Genomic DNA, 19,847 nt, shown 5'->3' with positions numbered 1-19,847 from the left:
ACTGTTTCTACATTATCCCAGACCTCAATGGGACAGAGTTTCCCATCTCTATCAGAGATAAAAATGGCCACCAGAATTCAATGTAGGACACCCATCCTTGAACATCTCCTACTGTCTTTGTCCCCCCCAAAGCTATCACCCATCCATAACCCTCCATACTACAAGGCAGCAGACCCAAAATACTAAGTGATCTCTGATCAAGTGGAGAACATGCAGGACTATAAGATGTCCACATTGGAAGCCCACCTCTATACTATCTCACATTATGGTGTTCCACTCTATCTATAATCACAAATCCCTGTGCATCAGAGTTCCCCAGCCCCAACCTGGAAAGAGTCCCCCCGAATGACTAGAGGCAACTTCAGACACCAGAACTTTTTCCTCCAACTCAAGTGGAGATGTCTTGAAGAATCCCAGGCTGACTGGAGGGAAAAAAGAGAAAACAGAACAAAGGAACAAAACATATCCAAATAAGATGAACATAAAAATGAGCACCAAGGCTTGTATTCACCACACACTTAGAATCCTAGACACAAGTGTAAGTATACAATCAACAACAACTGAGGCAATATGACACTAACAATGCTAGCTATCTTACTACAGCAATCCCGGACTATTCCAACACAGCTGAAGTAGAATAAAAAAGACCTTAAGACCAACTTCTTGGAGATGAATGAGGACTTTAAGGGAGAAATGAAAAAAAAATCCCTGAAAGAAATAGAGGAAAAGACAAAAGAAACAGTGTAGGAAATGAGTAAATCCTTTAAAGAAGGGGGAAAATCAGTTGAAAAAAAATGAATATAACATTAAGACCTGAAGGGATGGAACTTAATAATGTCATCCTGAGTGAGGTAACCCAGACTAAGAAGTATAAATATGACATGTCCTCACTCATAAGTGGATTCTACATATAAAGCAAAAAATAGCCAGACTACAACCCACAGCTCCAGAGAAGTTAGTTAACAACGAAAACCCTAAGAGAGATGCATGAATTACCCTGGGATTGGGGAAATAGATGAGCTCTCCATGAATAAACTGAGAGGGGGAAAAGCAGGCATGGGATCAGGGATGAGAACATGAGGGAATGGAAGGGTTGAGCTAGAGCATGAACAGAGTAGGAGAGAAATGAAAGAGATACCATGTTAGAGGGAGACATCATGGGGACAGAAAGAAAATGGATGCTAGGGAAGTTCCCAGGATTTCACAAGGAGGATCCCAGCTTAGACTACTAGCAATAATGGAAATGGTACCTGAACTGACCTACCCTAGTAATCAGATTGGTGAATACCCTAACTGTCATCATAGAGTCTTCATCCAGTAACTAATGGAAGCAGATGCAGAGAACCACAGCCAAGCACCAGGCCAAGCTCCAGGAGTGCAATCAAAGAAAGGGAACAGGGATTCTATGAGCAAGGAGCATCATGATCATGATGGGGAAATCTACAGAGACAACCATACCAAAATAAACTTTAGACCAACACCTATAGATCTTCCATGGGAATCAACTAAGCCCTCTGCATAATTGAGGCAGTTGTATACCTTGATCTGTTTAAAGGGCCGATTCTCAGTAGGATCAGGATCCATGCATGATGCATGAACCAGCTTTATGGAGCCCACTACCTACAGTTGGATACCTTGCATATCCTTTATGCAGGGGCTGGGGGTTGGACTTGCCACAACTGAATGTACCAAGCTCTGCTGACTTCCCATAGGTGGTCTTACCTTGTTAGAGGAGGGAATGCAGAATGGGTTAGGAGGGAATGCTGAGGAGTGGTAGGAAGGAAAAGAGGGAGTCGGTGGTTGGTATGTAAAATGAATAACTTTTATAATAAAAGAGAACTGAAAATGAATTAGAAACAATAAAGAAAACATAAACTGAGGGAATTCTGGAAAAGGAAAATCTAGGTAAACAAAGAGGAACTACACACATCAGCATCACCAACAAAATACAAGAGATGGAAGAGAGAATCTGAGGCATTCAGATATGAGGAAAAAATAGATACAATTATCAAATATTAGATCCTAAAAATTCTTGACACAAAACATCCAGGAATAGGTCAACACTATGAAAATGCCAATCATAAGAATAATAGGACTAGAAGAATGAGAAGAATCATATCTGAAATTCCCAGAATGTATTTTTTTTTAAAATTGTAGAAGAAAATATGCCTAACCTAGAAAAGGAGACAACCTATCAAGGTACAAAAAAATTTTAAAAACACCAAATACATTGGAACAGAAAAAGTATGCCCTTGCAAATTAATCTAAAGATTAAATATACCTAACAAAGAAAGAATATTAAATCCTGCAATGAAAAAGCTGTAGTGACATATAAAGGCAGACCTACCTGAATTTCATCTGACTTTGCAATGGAAACTATAAAAGCCAGGATGATGTGGTCAGGTGTACTGCAAATGCTAGGAGATCACAGATTACTACCCATAGTACTATACCCAGCAAAACATTCAATCAATCCTCATGAAAAGAGAAAATAAGATACTCCATAATAAATCCAATTTAAACAATATCTACCCACATATACTGTACTACAGGAGGTAATACTAGAAAAACTGAAACTAGGAAAGTTGATTTCATCCATAAATACACAGGATATAAATAATTTCTTACCAGCAAAGCAAAGAAGCAAAACATACACAAGTGCCACCATGAACAACAACAATAAAAAAAAAAGAAATTAACAATCATTGGTCATTGATATATCAGGTGTATCTGCTCCAAAATAGAAAGAGACAAACAAGAGTATGGATGTGTAAAGAGTATTCATCATTCCTCTGGAATTCATAAGTGTACCTCAAAATCAAAATAGTCATACCTCAAAGTTAATGGCTAGAAAAATATTTTAAGCAAAATGAACTAGAAAACAAGATAGTGAAGCCATTCTAACATCTAACAAAATGCACTGGAAACCAAAATTAACAAAAGGGGATGAGAAAGGGTACCACATATGTATCATATGAGAAATCCACATAGATAACGTCGCTTCTCAACATCTATGCTCTAAATGCAAGGGCATTCACATTTATAAAAGAAACATAATTGAAGCTTAAATCACACATTGATTATCAGACATTGATAGTTGGCAATTTCAATATCCCACTCTGTCCAAAGGACAGGTCATCTAAACAGAGAAATGCTCAAGCTATTAGATGTTATAAATCAAAGGACCTAATAGATATCTACAGAACATTGCACTCAAACACAAAAAAATCAGAAATTAAAAGGGAGATATAATAATAGATATCAAGGAAATCTGAATCATCATTGGGTCACATTTGAAAATTTGTAATTAAAAATTTGGAAAAGCTAAAAGAATTGCATAATTTTCTCAATAGATACATCTTACCAATTTAAATCAAGACCAAACAATTGAAATGCACCTGCAACATCTAAGGAAATAGAATCAGTCTTTCACAGTCTGCAAAACAAATCAATCCCAGTGCCAGATGACTTTAGGATAGACCATATATTCTACCAGATATTACAGTAAGACCTAATATCAGTTTTCTTCAAATTATTCCACAAAATATAAACAGAAGAATGATTGCTCTTCACTTTATGAAGCCACAGTCATATGATACACAAACCGCAAATAACTCCACAATAAAAGAAAAATACAAATTCCCATTATGAACATACATGTAAAATACTCAATCATATAATGGCAAACTGAATCCAAAAACACATCATTAAGATCATCCATCATGACCAAATAGACTCTATCCCAGATTTTGAGGGATGGTTCAACATATGAAAATCAGTCAGTGTAATCCACTGTATAAACAAACTAAGAGAAAAACACCACATGATAATCTCATTAGATGCTGAAATAACGTTTGACAAAATACAACAACTTTGATGATAAAAGTCTTGGGGAAAGAAGGAACACAGGGAACAAATCTCAAAATAATACAGGCAATGTACAACCACCGTATAGCCAAAATCCAAGCCAGCAGAAAAACTCAAAGCAACCCCACTAAGATCAGGAAGAAGACAAGCCTATCTATTTTCTCTATATCTACTCAATATAATATTTGAGATTAAGTAAGAGCAGTAACACTGTTGAATTAGATCATGAGGTCACAACTAGACACATAAACACACACAAACACTGCTACACAGAGAGATACTCACTTCCATACAACTTCCATACAAAGATACAAACATAATACAACAACAATATTATTTACACACATCCCCATACATGCTAAGACATACAGAGAAACATGCTGTCACATATAGACACAGAGATGTATACACCTAAATAGACACACAAAAAGAGAAACAATCAAAATTTACTCAGTCCCCTCACAAACATACATTTTCCCAGAAAAATACACATGGGGAGAGATACACAGATACAAACAACCACACTGAGAGACATTGACAAACACAACTTTATGCCCATATCCAAAGACATACCAACAGACACACCCATATACACCAACACAGACATATGGATGTCAAACACTACATAGAGACATGCAAAATACCCACCTAGGCACATGCAGACACATACACTGACAAATCCACACATACAGATACACAGGTAGACACAAACCCACATATATGTAAAGCAACACAGATACATACACAGACACACAGAAACACAGAAACATACCTCCATATACAGTGAGATGCATCCATTCACATACATGAATATGCATGTATGCACTGTATGGAATCACAGCACAATTTCATGCATTATTACTCCCCAGAGCCTACAGTGGGGGCAGAATTAGCTAAGCACACTTGTGAAAACCATCTCCTACATGGATTACAACATAATTGAGAATTAATAAATGAGGTCTCATCTTCTAAACATGGAGAGCATTAATGACTAAGGGCTGATATGTTTTCAGTATTAGGATGGACTGCTGATATTTGGGTGCTTTGTAATATAATCACTGATTTTCATTGATAAATTGCCTCTCCACTTAATTGGCTTTCCATTAGAGACTAAAAACAACACCTACATGTACTTCCTCAGAAAGAAAAAAATGTTCACAAATCTTTCCTTTTGGTGATTATTTCTTAATAAACTAAATTTGCACATCTGAGGGACTTTTAAGCACTATAACTTTGATGACACCAAATGCCATCCAATAGAAGAAACACTACCTTCATAAAGCTAATATCAGGTTTTTTCCTATTGTGCATTGGCTGATTATCTTCTTGTTGACAAAGCATCTCATGCAGGGCAAGGGACATAGCATACACAGAATTGTATACATCATAACTTTCATCACTAATGGCCATTTCAATAGTCTGGAACATTATCCATTCCAACACGGCTTTGGATAAGCAGTTTTTCAGTGTCTTACACTTAGAAGCCAACAGTTCACAGTTAAACTTTTTTCCCCAGCCTTGCCAGGTATTCATCTGAGTATTTGAGATGGGTCAATGTCCAGACAAAAAATTGAAACCAGAAATTGAAGGATGGTTTGTGCAAAAGCTAGAGTCCCAAGGGTTGAGTCAAGTGTGAATCTTCTCTTAATTGTATTGACATCCCACTGTGAGGTGCTGACTCATATTCTCTGTATATCTAGAGAGTCCCACAGCCAAAAGCCCAAAGCTAGAGTTCTGTTTGTGTCTCCATAAATAATTACTACATTCATGGATGGTGGCATGATTTTGTTATAATACACTTCAGCTTTTGATATGCTGCCTGACATCATGCTTACAAAGGTGAAGCAGACTGTATTTTTTCCATGTCTCTTCTCAAATATGAAAGAAATTGTATAGCCTGATCATTGTCTAAGATAGACAGCCCAATCCTGTTCAGGTTGAAGTGAAGCATCAAATAGATTATGGCCAGGGGTAGAGATGTGTCTTAGGGGGCCATCGGATACAAATATGGAAATTGATCATGATCACACAGGATAGGATGGAAGGGTCCATAAGTAAGCTAAAGGAACTAGGACACAGGTTGTATCATGAGGTATCATGCACTCCTCAAAACTTATAAACACGTTTCTGCTAAGTATTCTAGAAAATCTCCTGCCTTGTTACTTCTTCCCTCATCTTGTTTCACACAAAGAAATATGGAAGTCCCCTCAAGTCTCTGAATTGTACCCATGAACTACACAGTTTGACATAAGTGTGAGGCCAGTCTCCTCCTCACACTCTTCATAGAACCTGGGAGTGGTATCTGTCGACATAGGATTTCCTGCAAAATCACATTCAAAAAACTAATCTGCTGGGATTGGTAGAGGTCCAAGAATGTCCCAATGATGACAGATGCTGCCCAATAAGTTCATAAAGTTCATGAGAGTACATGTCCCATACAAAAATGGGACATTGCATTTTCCATAGAGAGGGCTGTGTCCTCTGTTTTTTGTTAGTTTGCTCAGAAGGTAAATAGAAGGGCTCATTCCTTGACCAAACAGTAAACCTAATCTTGAATTCCCTTTGAAATTATAGCATATGACATGTGATGCATGAGCCAAGTTTTTGATAATTTTTTGAAACAAACTGAATTGGATAAGGTATTCAAAGAATGACTGCTGTGTGCACAGTAATCTTTCTGGGGCAACATTTGGCTCCTATATTTATAATTCATTATAATTAGTGGGCAATGTAGTTACCATATTCTTTCATATGCATCCTCATCTTGTTCTTTCTTTCTGATGTGCCTATTACAGGCACAATTTTTAAAGATATAATTTTAAATAAAATTAAATAACAGAGTATATTTGGTAAATATATGCATCTGTGTATGGACATGAGAACTGCACATTGATGCCATAAAAGGATAATGGATTCCCTTATTTTGAATGACACTTGGCTTTAGACTGCACTGACTTCAAATGCACAGTAATACTCCGACTCCATTTCAGGAATGCAGAAATCAAGGGCATGTACCACAGTATTGGACATCTATTTTATGTTTACAGAGGTGTGTTCAATGTACTCCCACTTGGTATATCTGAACAACATAAAATTTTCCTACACAAAGCACCTCTTTGTACATTTCCCCATACAGTTGCACAACATTAGTATATTACTGAGACTGGGAACATCTGGATATTGCACTGAGATTTCTTTGTGCCAATATTACATGATTGTATAATAAAAGATTATAAAGTGTACAATGTATGGAAAATGTTTATGAATTTTGAAAATAAAAATAGTCTAAAAGTTAGTAGGAATAGAAAAATACCATTTTGTGTTTATGTGTATGGGTAGAATAATAACTCCCATATCTTATTACTCATTTCATATCATCTGCCCAATAAACATAAAACTGAAACATACTCTTTCATTTTGAATAATTCACTCAGAGTTAAATACAATCTATGTTCCGCTTAGAAATTGTACCACTGTGGTATCTTCATGAATAAATACAAATGTTTATTTATGCATTTTAAAAATAAAAAATATCTTAGAATATTCTTTATTACCACATGGAAAAATGTCATTCAAATTTTCAGTACCAGTCAACCCAGAATTTGAGAGTATAACTTATGAATCTCAAACACCAACTGCTGCACACTAAACAATATGAAACATTAATGACTGGAGCTGTTACTGTTGCCTACTAGACTAAAGTGCTATGTTTGAAAACAACTATCAGTAATATACAAAATCAAAATGTATATTATATCCAAATTGGAAAAATATACAGCTATAACTAGTAAAATTACAGAAAGAGAAACACAAGAGGTAAATACAAGTGTCAGAGAATAAACACATTAGACACAAAGAGAAGAAACGCATGTTTCTTAAATAATGTTAGAGATGTGCTTGTATGTAATTATTTTCAAGTGTAGCCAAGTATGACATGCCACAGCTGTCACTCAGGCAAGTGACAATGAAAATAAGAAGTCATATGAGGGAAGAGGGGATCTGTGATTGGTATGAAAAGTGAATAAAAAATTTCTTAATTAAATAAAAGAAAGTAAGCAGTCACCACTATTAGTTGCAGCCTCACATTTCAAAGAATTCAAACATGTCATTTATAGTCCACACATTCCTTCTGTAGCCTATAAAGAGAGGGAAGAACTAGACTATGAATTTAAAGGTCCGGTGTTACATATGTCTCTAAGTGAAGTATGGGGAAACAGGAACACATGTGAAGTTCACAGTGGACAGGTCTCCACTTTTGTTCTTGATGCAGCTTTAGAAAGCACAATGTGACTTCGTGAAGAACATCTGAGAGAGGAACTGAATAGCTATGTAAAAATTCTCTGCAGCTGGGGTGGCCACAAACATTACAAATATTAGTTGCCCTACCACATGCATTATGAGAGACATAGTGATCAAAGGGTCATCACAGACTCATTTGACAGTCATTTCGTTACACTCATTTAGAATGATACTCCTTGAATAGTGTGGGGTTTCTTTCAGTAAGACATCACCAGCTACTGTGCTGTAGAAACGGTCAAGAGGAAGGCTATGTGTGGTGGACAAGATACAGCGTCCTTTTTTACTCAGCTACCAGCCTAATAAGTAGGAGGCTCACGGGAGGATAACAAACCAGTCTTTGGACAAAGTAAAAGTAGCAAAATAGCATTGAGTCTCTAAAAGAATGTGGAGTTGTTTCTTGGTGTGCAGACTGGGTAACAGGACAAATACTAAAAAGCAATGCTCTGAATCTCATCTTCCTAACCATCTACTTCACACATTTACATAGAAGATACAAAAAAACTTACTGTGTATTCAGAAGGTAGTTGAAATAATCTTTCTCAATATTCTCCTTCAATTCCCTAAGGAAGAAGATACAACTGTCCAACAGGTCTTCATCCTTGTCTTTATTCTGCTTCATTCTCCAAAAGCACCTGGGATGAATGAAACTAGCAACAAGAAGTGGAATGTTCTGGAGGAAGAACAGAAAAATCAAAGTGAACATCTTTGTCTTACTTGACACCTGGGCAATGTGCATTGTGAAGTGCTATTCAGATGAACACATATATGGGCACCCATATATTTCCCTTGCTTTGTTCCTATAGCCAAAGGAGGGACTACTTATGAATTCATGTTTTTCTTCTTAAGTTGGTCCCTCCGCTCTGGAGAATCGTGTACGATCTCTTCCCTGGAGCTCGGCATCTGATGTCCATGTAATTAAATTTGGTTGATAAGTATATATGAGGAGAGTTTAGCTAGTTTCATGACATCACTCATAGTTGTGGAAATTAAGGCTCTTTGGAGGATGCCAGTTTGGGAAAATTTGGTCCCAGGACGGCCTGAATAATCTATGTATGTTAATGCCTTTAGAAATGATCAGTAGATTTTATTGCACTATCCGCATTGAGACCTGCAGTGATGGTTCAGGAGGGATTCACAGTCAGATTCATGGTTACATACTGGGAATTGTATCACATAGTCTCTGGTAGGCAAAAGCAGCTTGAAATTTATAACAATTGAGTTACACACAGCATGCAGAGGACCTACACCTGTGACAGTTAATGTCTAACCAAATCCTGTGCTTCCACGTGTTGAGAAAAAATCAGACCAAATTCAAAAATTTCCTTAATCCTGCCATTTTAATACTATCAAGCTAAACATAGAGACACTATTACATTTATACCATTACAAAAATGTTTTTAAATATTCAAAACGATCCACAGAGATCTTCTGTCCTACCCTTCAAACAATAAATAAGATCTCTCATTTCTCCTCTACACCAATCATTATTAAAGTGTAGATAAGTTGAATATTTGATTTCTAAAACATCATTTTTGTCCCCAAGCCTCAGTTTTCATAGATCAATTTCTTGTGTTGACTCATTTCTACTGCTTTATATTTGATTCCCTACATTGTTTTAGTTCATTTTACAATCTAAAAAATGCTGCGAAGAAGACATTTTTGAGTATCTCAGAAGCAAATAACAAATGGGAAGTGGCCCTGTGTTTAGTGTGTAAATTGTTCTTATAACATTTTCCTAGTTTTCTATTATTGTTTGTATTCCAGAACTTGCACTGCCAGTGTGAAAGCATTCTGATGAGTGTGGGCTGATCATCCTTCAGTGGATATGGACTACAGAGAAAGAAGAAGAAAAGTAGGGCACTTCTTTGCTGTGGTTAGTGATGTGTCTTATTTAGTATTTGAGATGATGCACACATGGCTATTGTTCTTATCTGGATCTTATTTTTTATTCAATAAAAAACATTTAAAGAGTGCATGACCTCTAGTTTTGTGATGAGCTATCCTGGGAGTCTGAAATGTGGAAATAGAGGAATGTGACAGGAAGAGTCTTTCATAGAAAGACAGAGAAAAATATCACCTTTCATGAAGAGTGCAAATAAAAATTCCAGTAGGCCAGTTTGGGCATGGTATCCACCTTTGTTTTGTGTGTATAATTATTTTTTTAATTAATATACTTTATTCTGCCAATTCACACATGTATCATGTGTCCTTTGTTGGTATTTTCTCTACTCTTGCCCACATCTACTGCTCAACTTACTACTCATTTCATTCCTCAGTCTAAACAGTTTCCTTCTAACTTTTTTATGTTTATATGTTTGTATGTGTGCATATTAAATTAATGAGACAGTGTTATATTTTCTTTATATTGGTTTCACATGGGAAACCATCCTTTGATCCTTGGGCCTTAAATTCCCAAATAATACATGTGATATTTTTTTATTCTGAAATAAAATGTGATTTTATTTGTATGTTAATAAATAAATTTGCCTGGGAGTCAGAGCTAATAGCAAGCCATTTAGCAGAAGTCTGGCAGTGGTAGCACATGCCCTTAATCCAATCACATGGCAAGCAAAGTTTCTCTGTGTTCAAGGACACAGACAGCATAGTGATACACGCTTTTAATGCCAATACCAACCACAGAAACCTGGAGGTCTGTCTAGACAGGCAGTAATGAGGAAGTCATGTGGTTGAGTTAAAACCAATGAGAAGGCAAAACATAACGGTAATAAAACGACAGGTCACACATTAGAAGGTCTCTCTCAAGGGCAGAATGGCAGCAACTGGTAAGCTAAAGGCTATTCACTAGTTCTCTGACCTCTTGGGCTTTTAACTATTTATTTGGCTCTGTGTTTCTTATTTAATAAGACCATTTAGAATTACATCTACATAATACCTTTCCTACTTTTTTGTGTAAAATGTTTGCATACATGCACACACACAAAAACATGCACATGCACATACAAACTCACAATCACATACACATAAACGCACAGATACACACAATTATATCTAGAATCTGTGAAAAGTCTGAATTTCTAGAGTCTGTTTAGATAACATGGATAACCTACTAATTTTTCCCCAAATCTTGCTAATGACATCATTTAATTCTTCCAGGCTGCAGATACATTCATTATGTGTAAATAAACCTGGTGAGGATTTCCTCTGAATTATAATATGTCTAAGAGAATTCAGGACTCAGTAATCTTATTAATTTAACTTCATCTTTGATTCCAATCATTTATGAATTACATGGACTCAATTTGTCTAAATTTATCTAAAATCCATGTATATGGTTTATTTAAAAATCACTGTGTATATATTTAAGTGTGGTAATTCATGATACAATACTTTCAAAATTCTAATAATAAATAGCAAATAACAATAGTGAATCTTTGTACATTTAAAAATAAAATCACAAAATTTTAGCTGAAATATTTTCTTTATTTCTTCATATTTTTAGAATCATTGTGACTGGTTCCATATCTAGCATATTCTGAATGACAGTGAAATAAACCTGGGCAGACAAATATACATGTGCTATGGTGACTCACTTGCTTTCAGAAGGTTTCATGAAAGGAGTGGATGGACCATATGATATTCCTACATTTACTGACTGAAGTAGCTATATGTGCTTACCACAATGGAGCCCTAGGCTTCAACTCACACTACAAACATTCACTGTTATTCCCACAACTCCTACATGCTCATTCATTTTTTATAGGTCAGATTTTATTCGCCATTTATCACAATGAAAGGGAACTACCATCTTTACTATGGTTTTCCCTTTATATAGCTGAAACGATTGAGTGTATTTTTATACTCATTTTGTCTTTTACCATTTGAAAAATTAAAGTTAAAATCTAACACTGGTTATGAAGAAGTCAGCATTTCTAATATTTTAATGCTGGCCATGGACTTTCTTTAAATTGCATTAACCATGTTGAGGTATGTCCCATTTATCCCTAATTTTCTCCATGACTTTTACAACTAAGTGGTATTGTATTCTTTCAAAGGCTTTTCTTCATCTCATGGGATGATCATATGTTATTTACTTTTTTCAGTTTGTTTATGAGATAGATTATGTTAGTTGATTTCTTGTATAGAACCATCCCTCCATCTCTGGGAAGAGGCTTACTTGTTCATGTTGGATGATATTTTTGAGGCATTATTGGATTTGGTTTGCAAGAATTTTATTGAGTATTTTTTGCATCTACTTTCATAAGGGAAATTGGACTATAATTCTCCTTTTTTGTTCAATATTTAGGAGATCTGCATATCAAGGTAACTGCCTTGTGAAATGAATTGAGCATATTCCTTCTGTCTTTTCTGTGTGGACTAAATGTTTGAGTATTGGTGATAGTTCTTCTTTGAAAGTCTGCAATAATATTTTTGACCAAGGCTTTTTTTTTGGTTTGGAAATATTTAATGACAGCTTCTAATTTACTAGGAAGTATAGGTCTATTTAAACTGTGTATATGATCTTGAGTCGACTTTTGTAGGAGATACATATTGAGAAAAATGCCTGTTTATTATAGATTTTACAATTTGGTGGAACATTTTTTAAAAGTTTTTTATGGTTCTCTGGATTTCCTCAGTGTCTGTTCTCTTCCCCTTTTAGTTTCTGAATTTATTTAATCTCTATTTTATTTCTGTGTCTTTTACTTAGTGTGGATAGTGATTTGTTTATCTTGTTGATTTTCACCAGGAACCAAGACTTTGATTCCTTTTTTTGTATGTATAAAGCACTTTGTTTCTATTTTATTGACTTCAACCCTGAGATTGATTAAATTTTGGTATCTACTCCTCTTGGGTTACATTGTTTCATTTTGTTATTGTTCTAGAGCTTCCAGATGTGCTGTATTGTTGTTAGTGGGAGATCTCTCCAACATTTTTATGTAGGCACTTAGTGATATATACTTACCTCTTGGAGCAACTTTTCTTCATGTCCCATGAGACAGAAGATGAGGAAGTCAGATGTGGAAGAAGTAGATGGATAAGAACTAGAGGAGAAAGACCAAGATGGGGAAGAACTAATATTCTTAGAGAGAACAGCAGAACGAAGTAGAGAGTATTAGACAAGAAAGGTGCTAATAAGAGAGCAAATGGAAGGCATGGAGCGAGAGAGCTGACTCAAAAGTATAAAATGTATAGACTAAAGAGCTCTGTGTACATAGATTTATTAGAGAATCTCTCAGATTAATCCACCAGCAGTAGCATCTGTTCTGAAACTCTGGGTAAATGCAATTCAGGGAATGGACCCCAATAGCTTTCATTACCTGGTGCTTGGCATGATAACCATAAAAATCAGAAGAGTAATTACCCAAGTACATCCATTGAGAGAGGAGTCACTTAGAGGAGGCTGTTCAGAATTGAGCCAATTTCCCGGAGGATCATAAAGATGACTTCCAAGGTCTTCAGCAACCAAGTGGACCTAACCAAAGGGTGCTGCAGACCCCATGGACATGGTATCTCCTTGAGTGTTGAGTAGTTTGAATAATACCTTGCGCCAATCCCCTAAGAATATTTTTCAAATCATGGATCAGAACAAGTCTAAAGAGAAGGAGCTTCTGATAGAACTTACAGGACACAGTCTTGAGATAAGAGGCATTTCAGCCAGCTCCAGTCACTTTACAAGCTTAGGTATAGAAGCAACAGACTATCTTAATCACAAAAGGCTCCCAGAAAAATGTAAAGAAAGATTTAAAGGAACCCTGAGGGCCTCAGATCTAGTGGGATGGTTTCACTGGCAGACTATAATAAGTGGCAAAGATTCTAACTTTTCCCTTCTTGGGAGAAATATGCTGTTATTTCATTCAGGGCCTTACAAAGAAATAACACAATATTATCACATTACATGACATCCTGAGAGTGTAAACTACAGCTAATGAAGTCTACTAAGTCCTCTGAAGTGGCAGCCTCCTGCTACAAACAGCCTTTTTTTTTTACAATATCTCACTGGAATCTAAATGGATAACTTGAGCAGTAAAATTTTTAACCTGCTCTGCAGTTAGGTAGGAACTCCATCCAGCAGCCTTTGTTTAATAACAATACAAGCCTCACAGCCCTGCTTGAGCCAGTTTTAAAATTATGGCAACTTCCCAGCATTCATAAACTAATTCATCAGCTCTCCTATCACTGTATTACAAAAGTGTCTGTTTTTCTTTTTCTCTTTCTGGGTTGCCTGTTCCTATGAGATTCTGGGTTATTTACAAAAATCTTGGCCAAATCTAAGAACTTCCAGTTAAATCATTCAAACCAGACTTGCAGAAAAGGGACACTCTTCCATGATCTGGAAATCCTATGGGTTTTCTGGACCCCAGAGACTTCTGGAGACTGAGAAATCCTACCTAAATAAATGCTTCCTGAACATCTGCCTTCTTTTGTCTCTGAACCTAACTGCCTGCCTATAATTAATCTCCTTGTATTTCTGATAACTGTGTCTCAGGTCACTTCAGCCTGCATCTCAATCCATTCCCTCACCTTGCCCTTCCCAGCAGTTACCTGACTTGATTACAAACTGGAGAAATTGGCTGCTACAGATAAAAAGACAAAAACAAAAACAAAACTTCTCCCATTTAATTTTTTTTACTGTGCTTATCTTATTATATGATACACCATAAAAAATTTATCCAATTGTCACTCTCCTTACATACAATAATTCTGAATAAGAGCTCTTGTCCCTATATTAAAATAACTTCAGAACAGGTTTATTGTTTTCAAGCCTAAACCTAACATGGATAAAACTTAAAGTTCTAAGTTTATACGACAACTAATTTATAAATTATTAAGAATAAGTTTACTTAAATTATAAACAATGAATGATAATTAAGATATACAACTTATCATTTTCTTGGCCAACTTAAGCTGTAAACTGTTTAAGGATAAGTAGTACTAAAATTATATGCTATTAAAGACAATTTTTTGGATACAAGTTCCAGCTTGATCATCTTAATAAAAGTCAAATTCTCTAATGTATATAAAAACATATTTATATACATGCTAAGTATGCCAAATACAATCAATTCATTACTTAGCCCTTGGAGTTTAAAATGTTTAAGATCCCCACTTTAGACAAAACTGCCATGCCCCTTACTGCCAAGGTTTCGTCCAAATTCAACTTTGGGATCATTTGCTGTGTATTTCTATTTACCAGGTCTAAAGATAATTTGCCTTGATACTCTATTTCAAGTAAGGATAGCTCACCAAACAGTTTTTATAATAATCTTTCACTGTTACTTTGTTTAAAGTAATTCATTCACTTTACATTGGCTGTTCTCCATATTTAATCATCCATGTCTCCTGAAGAAATAAATAGAAAGATGCTTTTAGATTTAATGTTTTTACCCAGATATGATATGGATATGAAGGCTTGGATATAAAAAAAATGTTTAGGGAAGTTCAGAAATAACTTAAGATATATGAAATACAATGTATTGGGAGAGATAAATATAACATATAAACATCTGATATGCTATAAATGATACATGAGTCTCAGTAAATAACCTAGATATACTGAGGATGTATGTCTAACTTAGATCTAACAATAAGGTTTTTTTTATTGTCTGAGATATATAGGTTTAGGAGTGGAATTATGTTCCATCTCCTTCACAATATAAACACTGACACAATACGAACACTATACATTATACCTTAGTACAAGAGGCTGTGGACCTCCCTAGAAAGGACAATGTGGCTAATTATAGGCCTTAGCTCCTCTGCTGTACTTGGTATTAATGTTGACCCAGGGTGATTGATTTTGACATTACTGGAGAGATTAAGACCATTGTACTTCATTCTACAAAGACATAAGGTGCATGCAGGGCAACACATAAGGGAGGTGCCAGTTCTGATTCTAGTGATATGGCTTTCTGGGTACAGTAAATTAAATTTTCCAGACCAACTGAATGTTCAAAACACAGGGAAAGAAAATAATTGGCTTGCTAGACATTGGCACAGACATTTCAAGCATTTTGTGAAAAGATTGGCTGAGTTTTTGAAACAACTATTACTCTTTCCTCTCTACTAAGCCTAAGTCAAGCTAATGTTGTAGCCAGAAGCTCAGGAATATTAAGGTGATCTAATAGAGAAAAACATAGCATTGTCTGTCTAGATGTCATCCCCTCCATACCTATCACTCTATGGGAAAGAGATGTGCTACAAATAATGTACTAATAAGGAGTGTGTTATTAACTTCTGCTAATGAACTGGTTTCAGCTCAAATGCTTCAGATGGTTTTTACACCCTGAAAAGGACTTGGGTAAACAAGCCCAAGGCAAAATTGAGCCCATTATTCCAGAAATTAAAAAATGATAGAAATGGCCTAAGGTATCAGAATTTATCCTAGGGACCACTGTTCTCACTGCTGATCTCCATTACATGGAAGTCTGATGCTCCTACAAGTGTTAAACAATGGCCCTTAAATGCTGAGAAATATGAAGCTGCAACCTGAAAGATAGAGCCCCCCCACCAGCTCTTGGAACATACTAATATTTGTTATTAAGGGAAAAATCAGGCTAATGAAGGCTGTTACACGATCATAGAAAATTAAATGAAATTCATTGGAGTCTATGGACACTTTACAGCCTGGCTTGCCATCTCCTATGGCCATCGCTAGAATTCAAAAACATAATTGTCATAGATTTGCAAGATTGCTATTTTGCCATACCTCTACACCCTAACGACTGTCAATGTTTCACCTTTAGCTTACCTTCCCAAATTTTCATAGACTCTATCAGAGGTATGAGGGAAATACCATACCTCAAGGAGGCAAAACTAGCCTGACAATATGTCAAAAATATGTTTTTGCAAGTTTGTAAAATATATTCTGAGGTTTATCTTGTTCATTGTATGAATGATATATTGATTTTTCATGCTGACAGAGCCTATTTACAAGAAAGCATTACATTTTCTGGTCCAACAATTGACTTTATATTGGGCCTCAAATGGTCCTAGAAAAGTCCAAATTCAACCTCCTTTCTCATATTTGGGAAATGTTACTCACACAGCTTTTGTCTCTCCACAATCTTTTCATTTGAGAATGCACTGTTTAAAAACTTTCCATGATTTTCAAAAACTGCATGATGATCTCTCCTGAGTACATACTTATTTAGAGATACCCATGGCTGTACTCAAACCTTTATTTGAAATTCCTCTTTGGTGACCTTAATCTAAGATATTGTGAAAATTATAAATCGGAGGCTAACGCTTCCTTGGCTATTTGTGGCAGGGACTTAATTCTAAAAGACTGGGACTAGGAAGGAAATTAAACTGAAAAGAAAAGTTTTATTTGCACAACATATTCATGTGACAATCCTCCCTCATTGGGTGAACAGCATAATATCTTGTATTATGAGCCTGGAGATTGGCATTAACTCAGATAGGATAAATTGGCATCTTTTCATATGAACTACATAACCATTATCTGTTCATTATTGATGGTTTGTAAGAGTACTAAACATGATTTCATAATTTCAGGTGTTAATTCAATCTACAGCATTTGGGACATTGATTTTCACTATAAGGAATGCCTAGAGCTCAGAAAATGGACAATGGCCTTCTTACACTTCAAGAATTTTTAAGAACTGGTGCTCAGCTTTCCTATATCCCACTAAGGCATTCCTTATAACCTCCAAGATCAAGCTATGGTAGAAAGAGCTCATCATACTTTAAACACCCAAACATCCAAATTGCAAAGTGATGATTTTAATATTCATCTGCCCATCTTAACTTAAATCATGTTCCATTTTAATCATATGAATATATATCTGAGGTCAATACAAGTTCTTTCCTCAGACACATCTCAACATAAGTTACACTTGAGCCTCTTGGACCTCCTCACTGGTATTTGGATGGTCCTGATGTTTTAATAGTGACAGGAAGAGAATATGCTTGCATATTTTAACAGAAAACTGACTCACCTTTTTGGATTCTGGATCACTTGATCATACCTCATGGCCAGACCACTGCAGATCAAAGGAACTCCTAGCTGCCAGTCACGTTACAAGCTGTAATTTATTTCTAGATTCTTAATATTTAGACCTTGGCTTTAGGAATAAATTGATAGGAAAAAGAGGTTCCTCCTAATATCTCGTTGACTCCATGTTCTACCACTAATATATATTTGTTTCCAGCAGGAATTCTAATCACTTAAAAAGTGAAAGGTTGTCAACTTCTTGCCAACTGGTGTGCTGTCTAGCTTCAGCCTGGTACCCCACACTCCAGCTCACATACCAAGGAGTCCTTCTGCACACACGTTTGTCTCTTAGCACAGACTGATTCAAATTGCTGCCTGCATGGACAACACGTGAAAAAGCGAACTCTTCCCTGAGCTTCCACTGTATTCCAGCCTTCTGAATTCCAAACTTTGTCCTATTTAAGCATGAATCAACTATAAGAAAATTCCATGCCCCCAAATATCACTCACTCCCCCTTCATTTCCGTTTTGCTTACATAACCTTCCTGCACAGAGACTAGATTACCTTTTTAAAGGTTTTTTTCTTTTTCTTTTCTATTCTTTTCTTTTCTTTTCTCTTACAATTCTATTCAGTTCTACATATCAGCCACGGATTCCCCTATTTCTCCCCGCTGCCACCCCGTCCCCTTACTCCAGTCTACCCCCCATTCCCACTTCCTCCAGGGCAAATCTTCCCCCAAGGACTGCGATCAACCTGGTAGACTCAGTCCAGGCAGGTCCAGTCCCTTCCTCCCAGACTGAGCCAAGTGTGCCTGCATAAGCTCCGGGTTACAAACAGACAACTCATGCAATGAGCACAGGACTTGGTCCCACTGCCTAGTTGCCTCCCAAACTGATCAAGCCAATCAACTTTCTCACCTATTCAGAGGGCGTGATCCAGCTGGGGGCCCTCAGCCTTTGGTTCATAGTTCATGTGTTTCCATTCATTTGGCTATTTTTTTTCAATAATTTTGTAAAACCGAAATTTATTATAAGCCACAGTCATCCTAGGAACCTCCATGATATATGTATAGCCTCTATGGTTCTATGGGTTTTGGTCTGATTGTTCTTTATTTTATATCTAGAATCCACTTATGAGTGATTACATACCATGACTGTCTTTCTGGGTTTGGGTTACCTCACTCAGGATGATTTTTTCTAGTTCCATCCATTTGCCTGCAAATTTCATGCTTTCATTGATTTTCTCTGCTGTGTAGTACTCCATTGTGTATATGCACCACATTTTTTTCCATCCATTATTCCATTGATGGACATCTAGGTTGTTTCCAGGTTCTGGCTATTACAAATAGTGCTGCTATGAACATAGCTGAGCATGTATCTTTATGGTATGAATCAGCATTCCTTGGGTATATGCCCAAGAGTGGGATAGCTGCGTCTTGAGGTAGTTTGATTCCTAATTTTCTGAGAAACCGCCATACGGATTTCCACAGGGGTTGTACAAGTTTACATTGCCATCAACAGTGAAGGAGTGTTCCCTTTGCTCCACATCCTCTCCAACATTGACTGTCATTGGTGTTTTTGATTGTAGCCATTCTGACAGGTGTAAGGTGGTATCTCAGAGTTGTTTTGATTTGCATTTCTCTGATGATTAAGGATGTTGAGCATTACTTTAAATGTCTTTCAGCCATTTGTAGTTCTTGTTTTGTGAATTCTCTGTTTAGCTCTTAAGCCCATTATTTAATTGGACTGTTCAGTATTTTGATGTCTA

General features: G+C 36.2%; 1 pseudogene; it reads right to left on the bottom strand.

Moving 5' to 3' along the window:
- Window positions 1-8,869, bottom strand: part of LOC143271864 (vomeronasal type-2 receptor 116-like) — a 37,375-nt pseudogene extending 28,506 nt beyond the window's left edge.
- Between the last annotated feature and the right edge of the window lie 10,978 nt (window positions 8,870-19,847).

This window comes from Peromyscus maniculatus, chromosome 1, assembly GCF_049852395.1.
Source record: "Peromyscus maniculatus bairdii isolate BWxNUB_F1_BW_parent chromosome 1, HU_Pman_BW_mat_3.1, whole genome shotgun sequence".
NCBI classification, from domain to species: Eukaryota; Metazoa; Chordata; class Mammalia; order Rodentia; family Cricetidae; genus Peromyscus; species Peromyscus maniculatus.
Note: the sequence above shows the minus strand (reverse complement) of the source record. Positions and strands in the feature narration are given on the sequence as shown.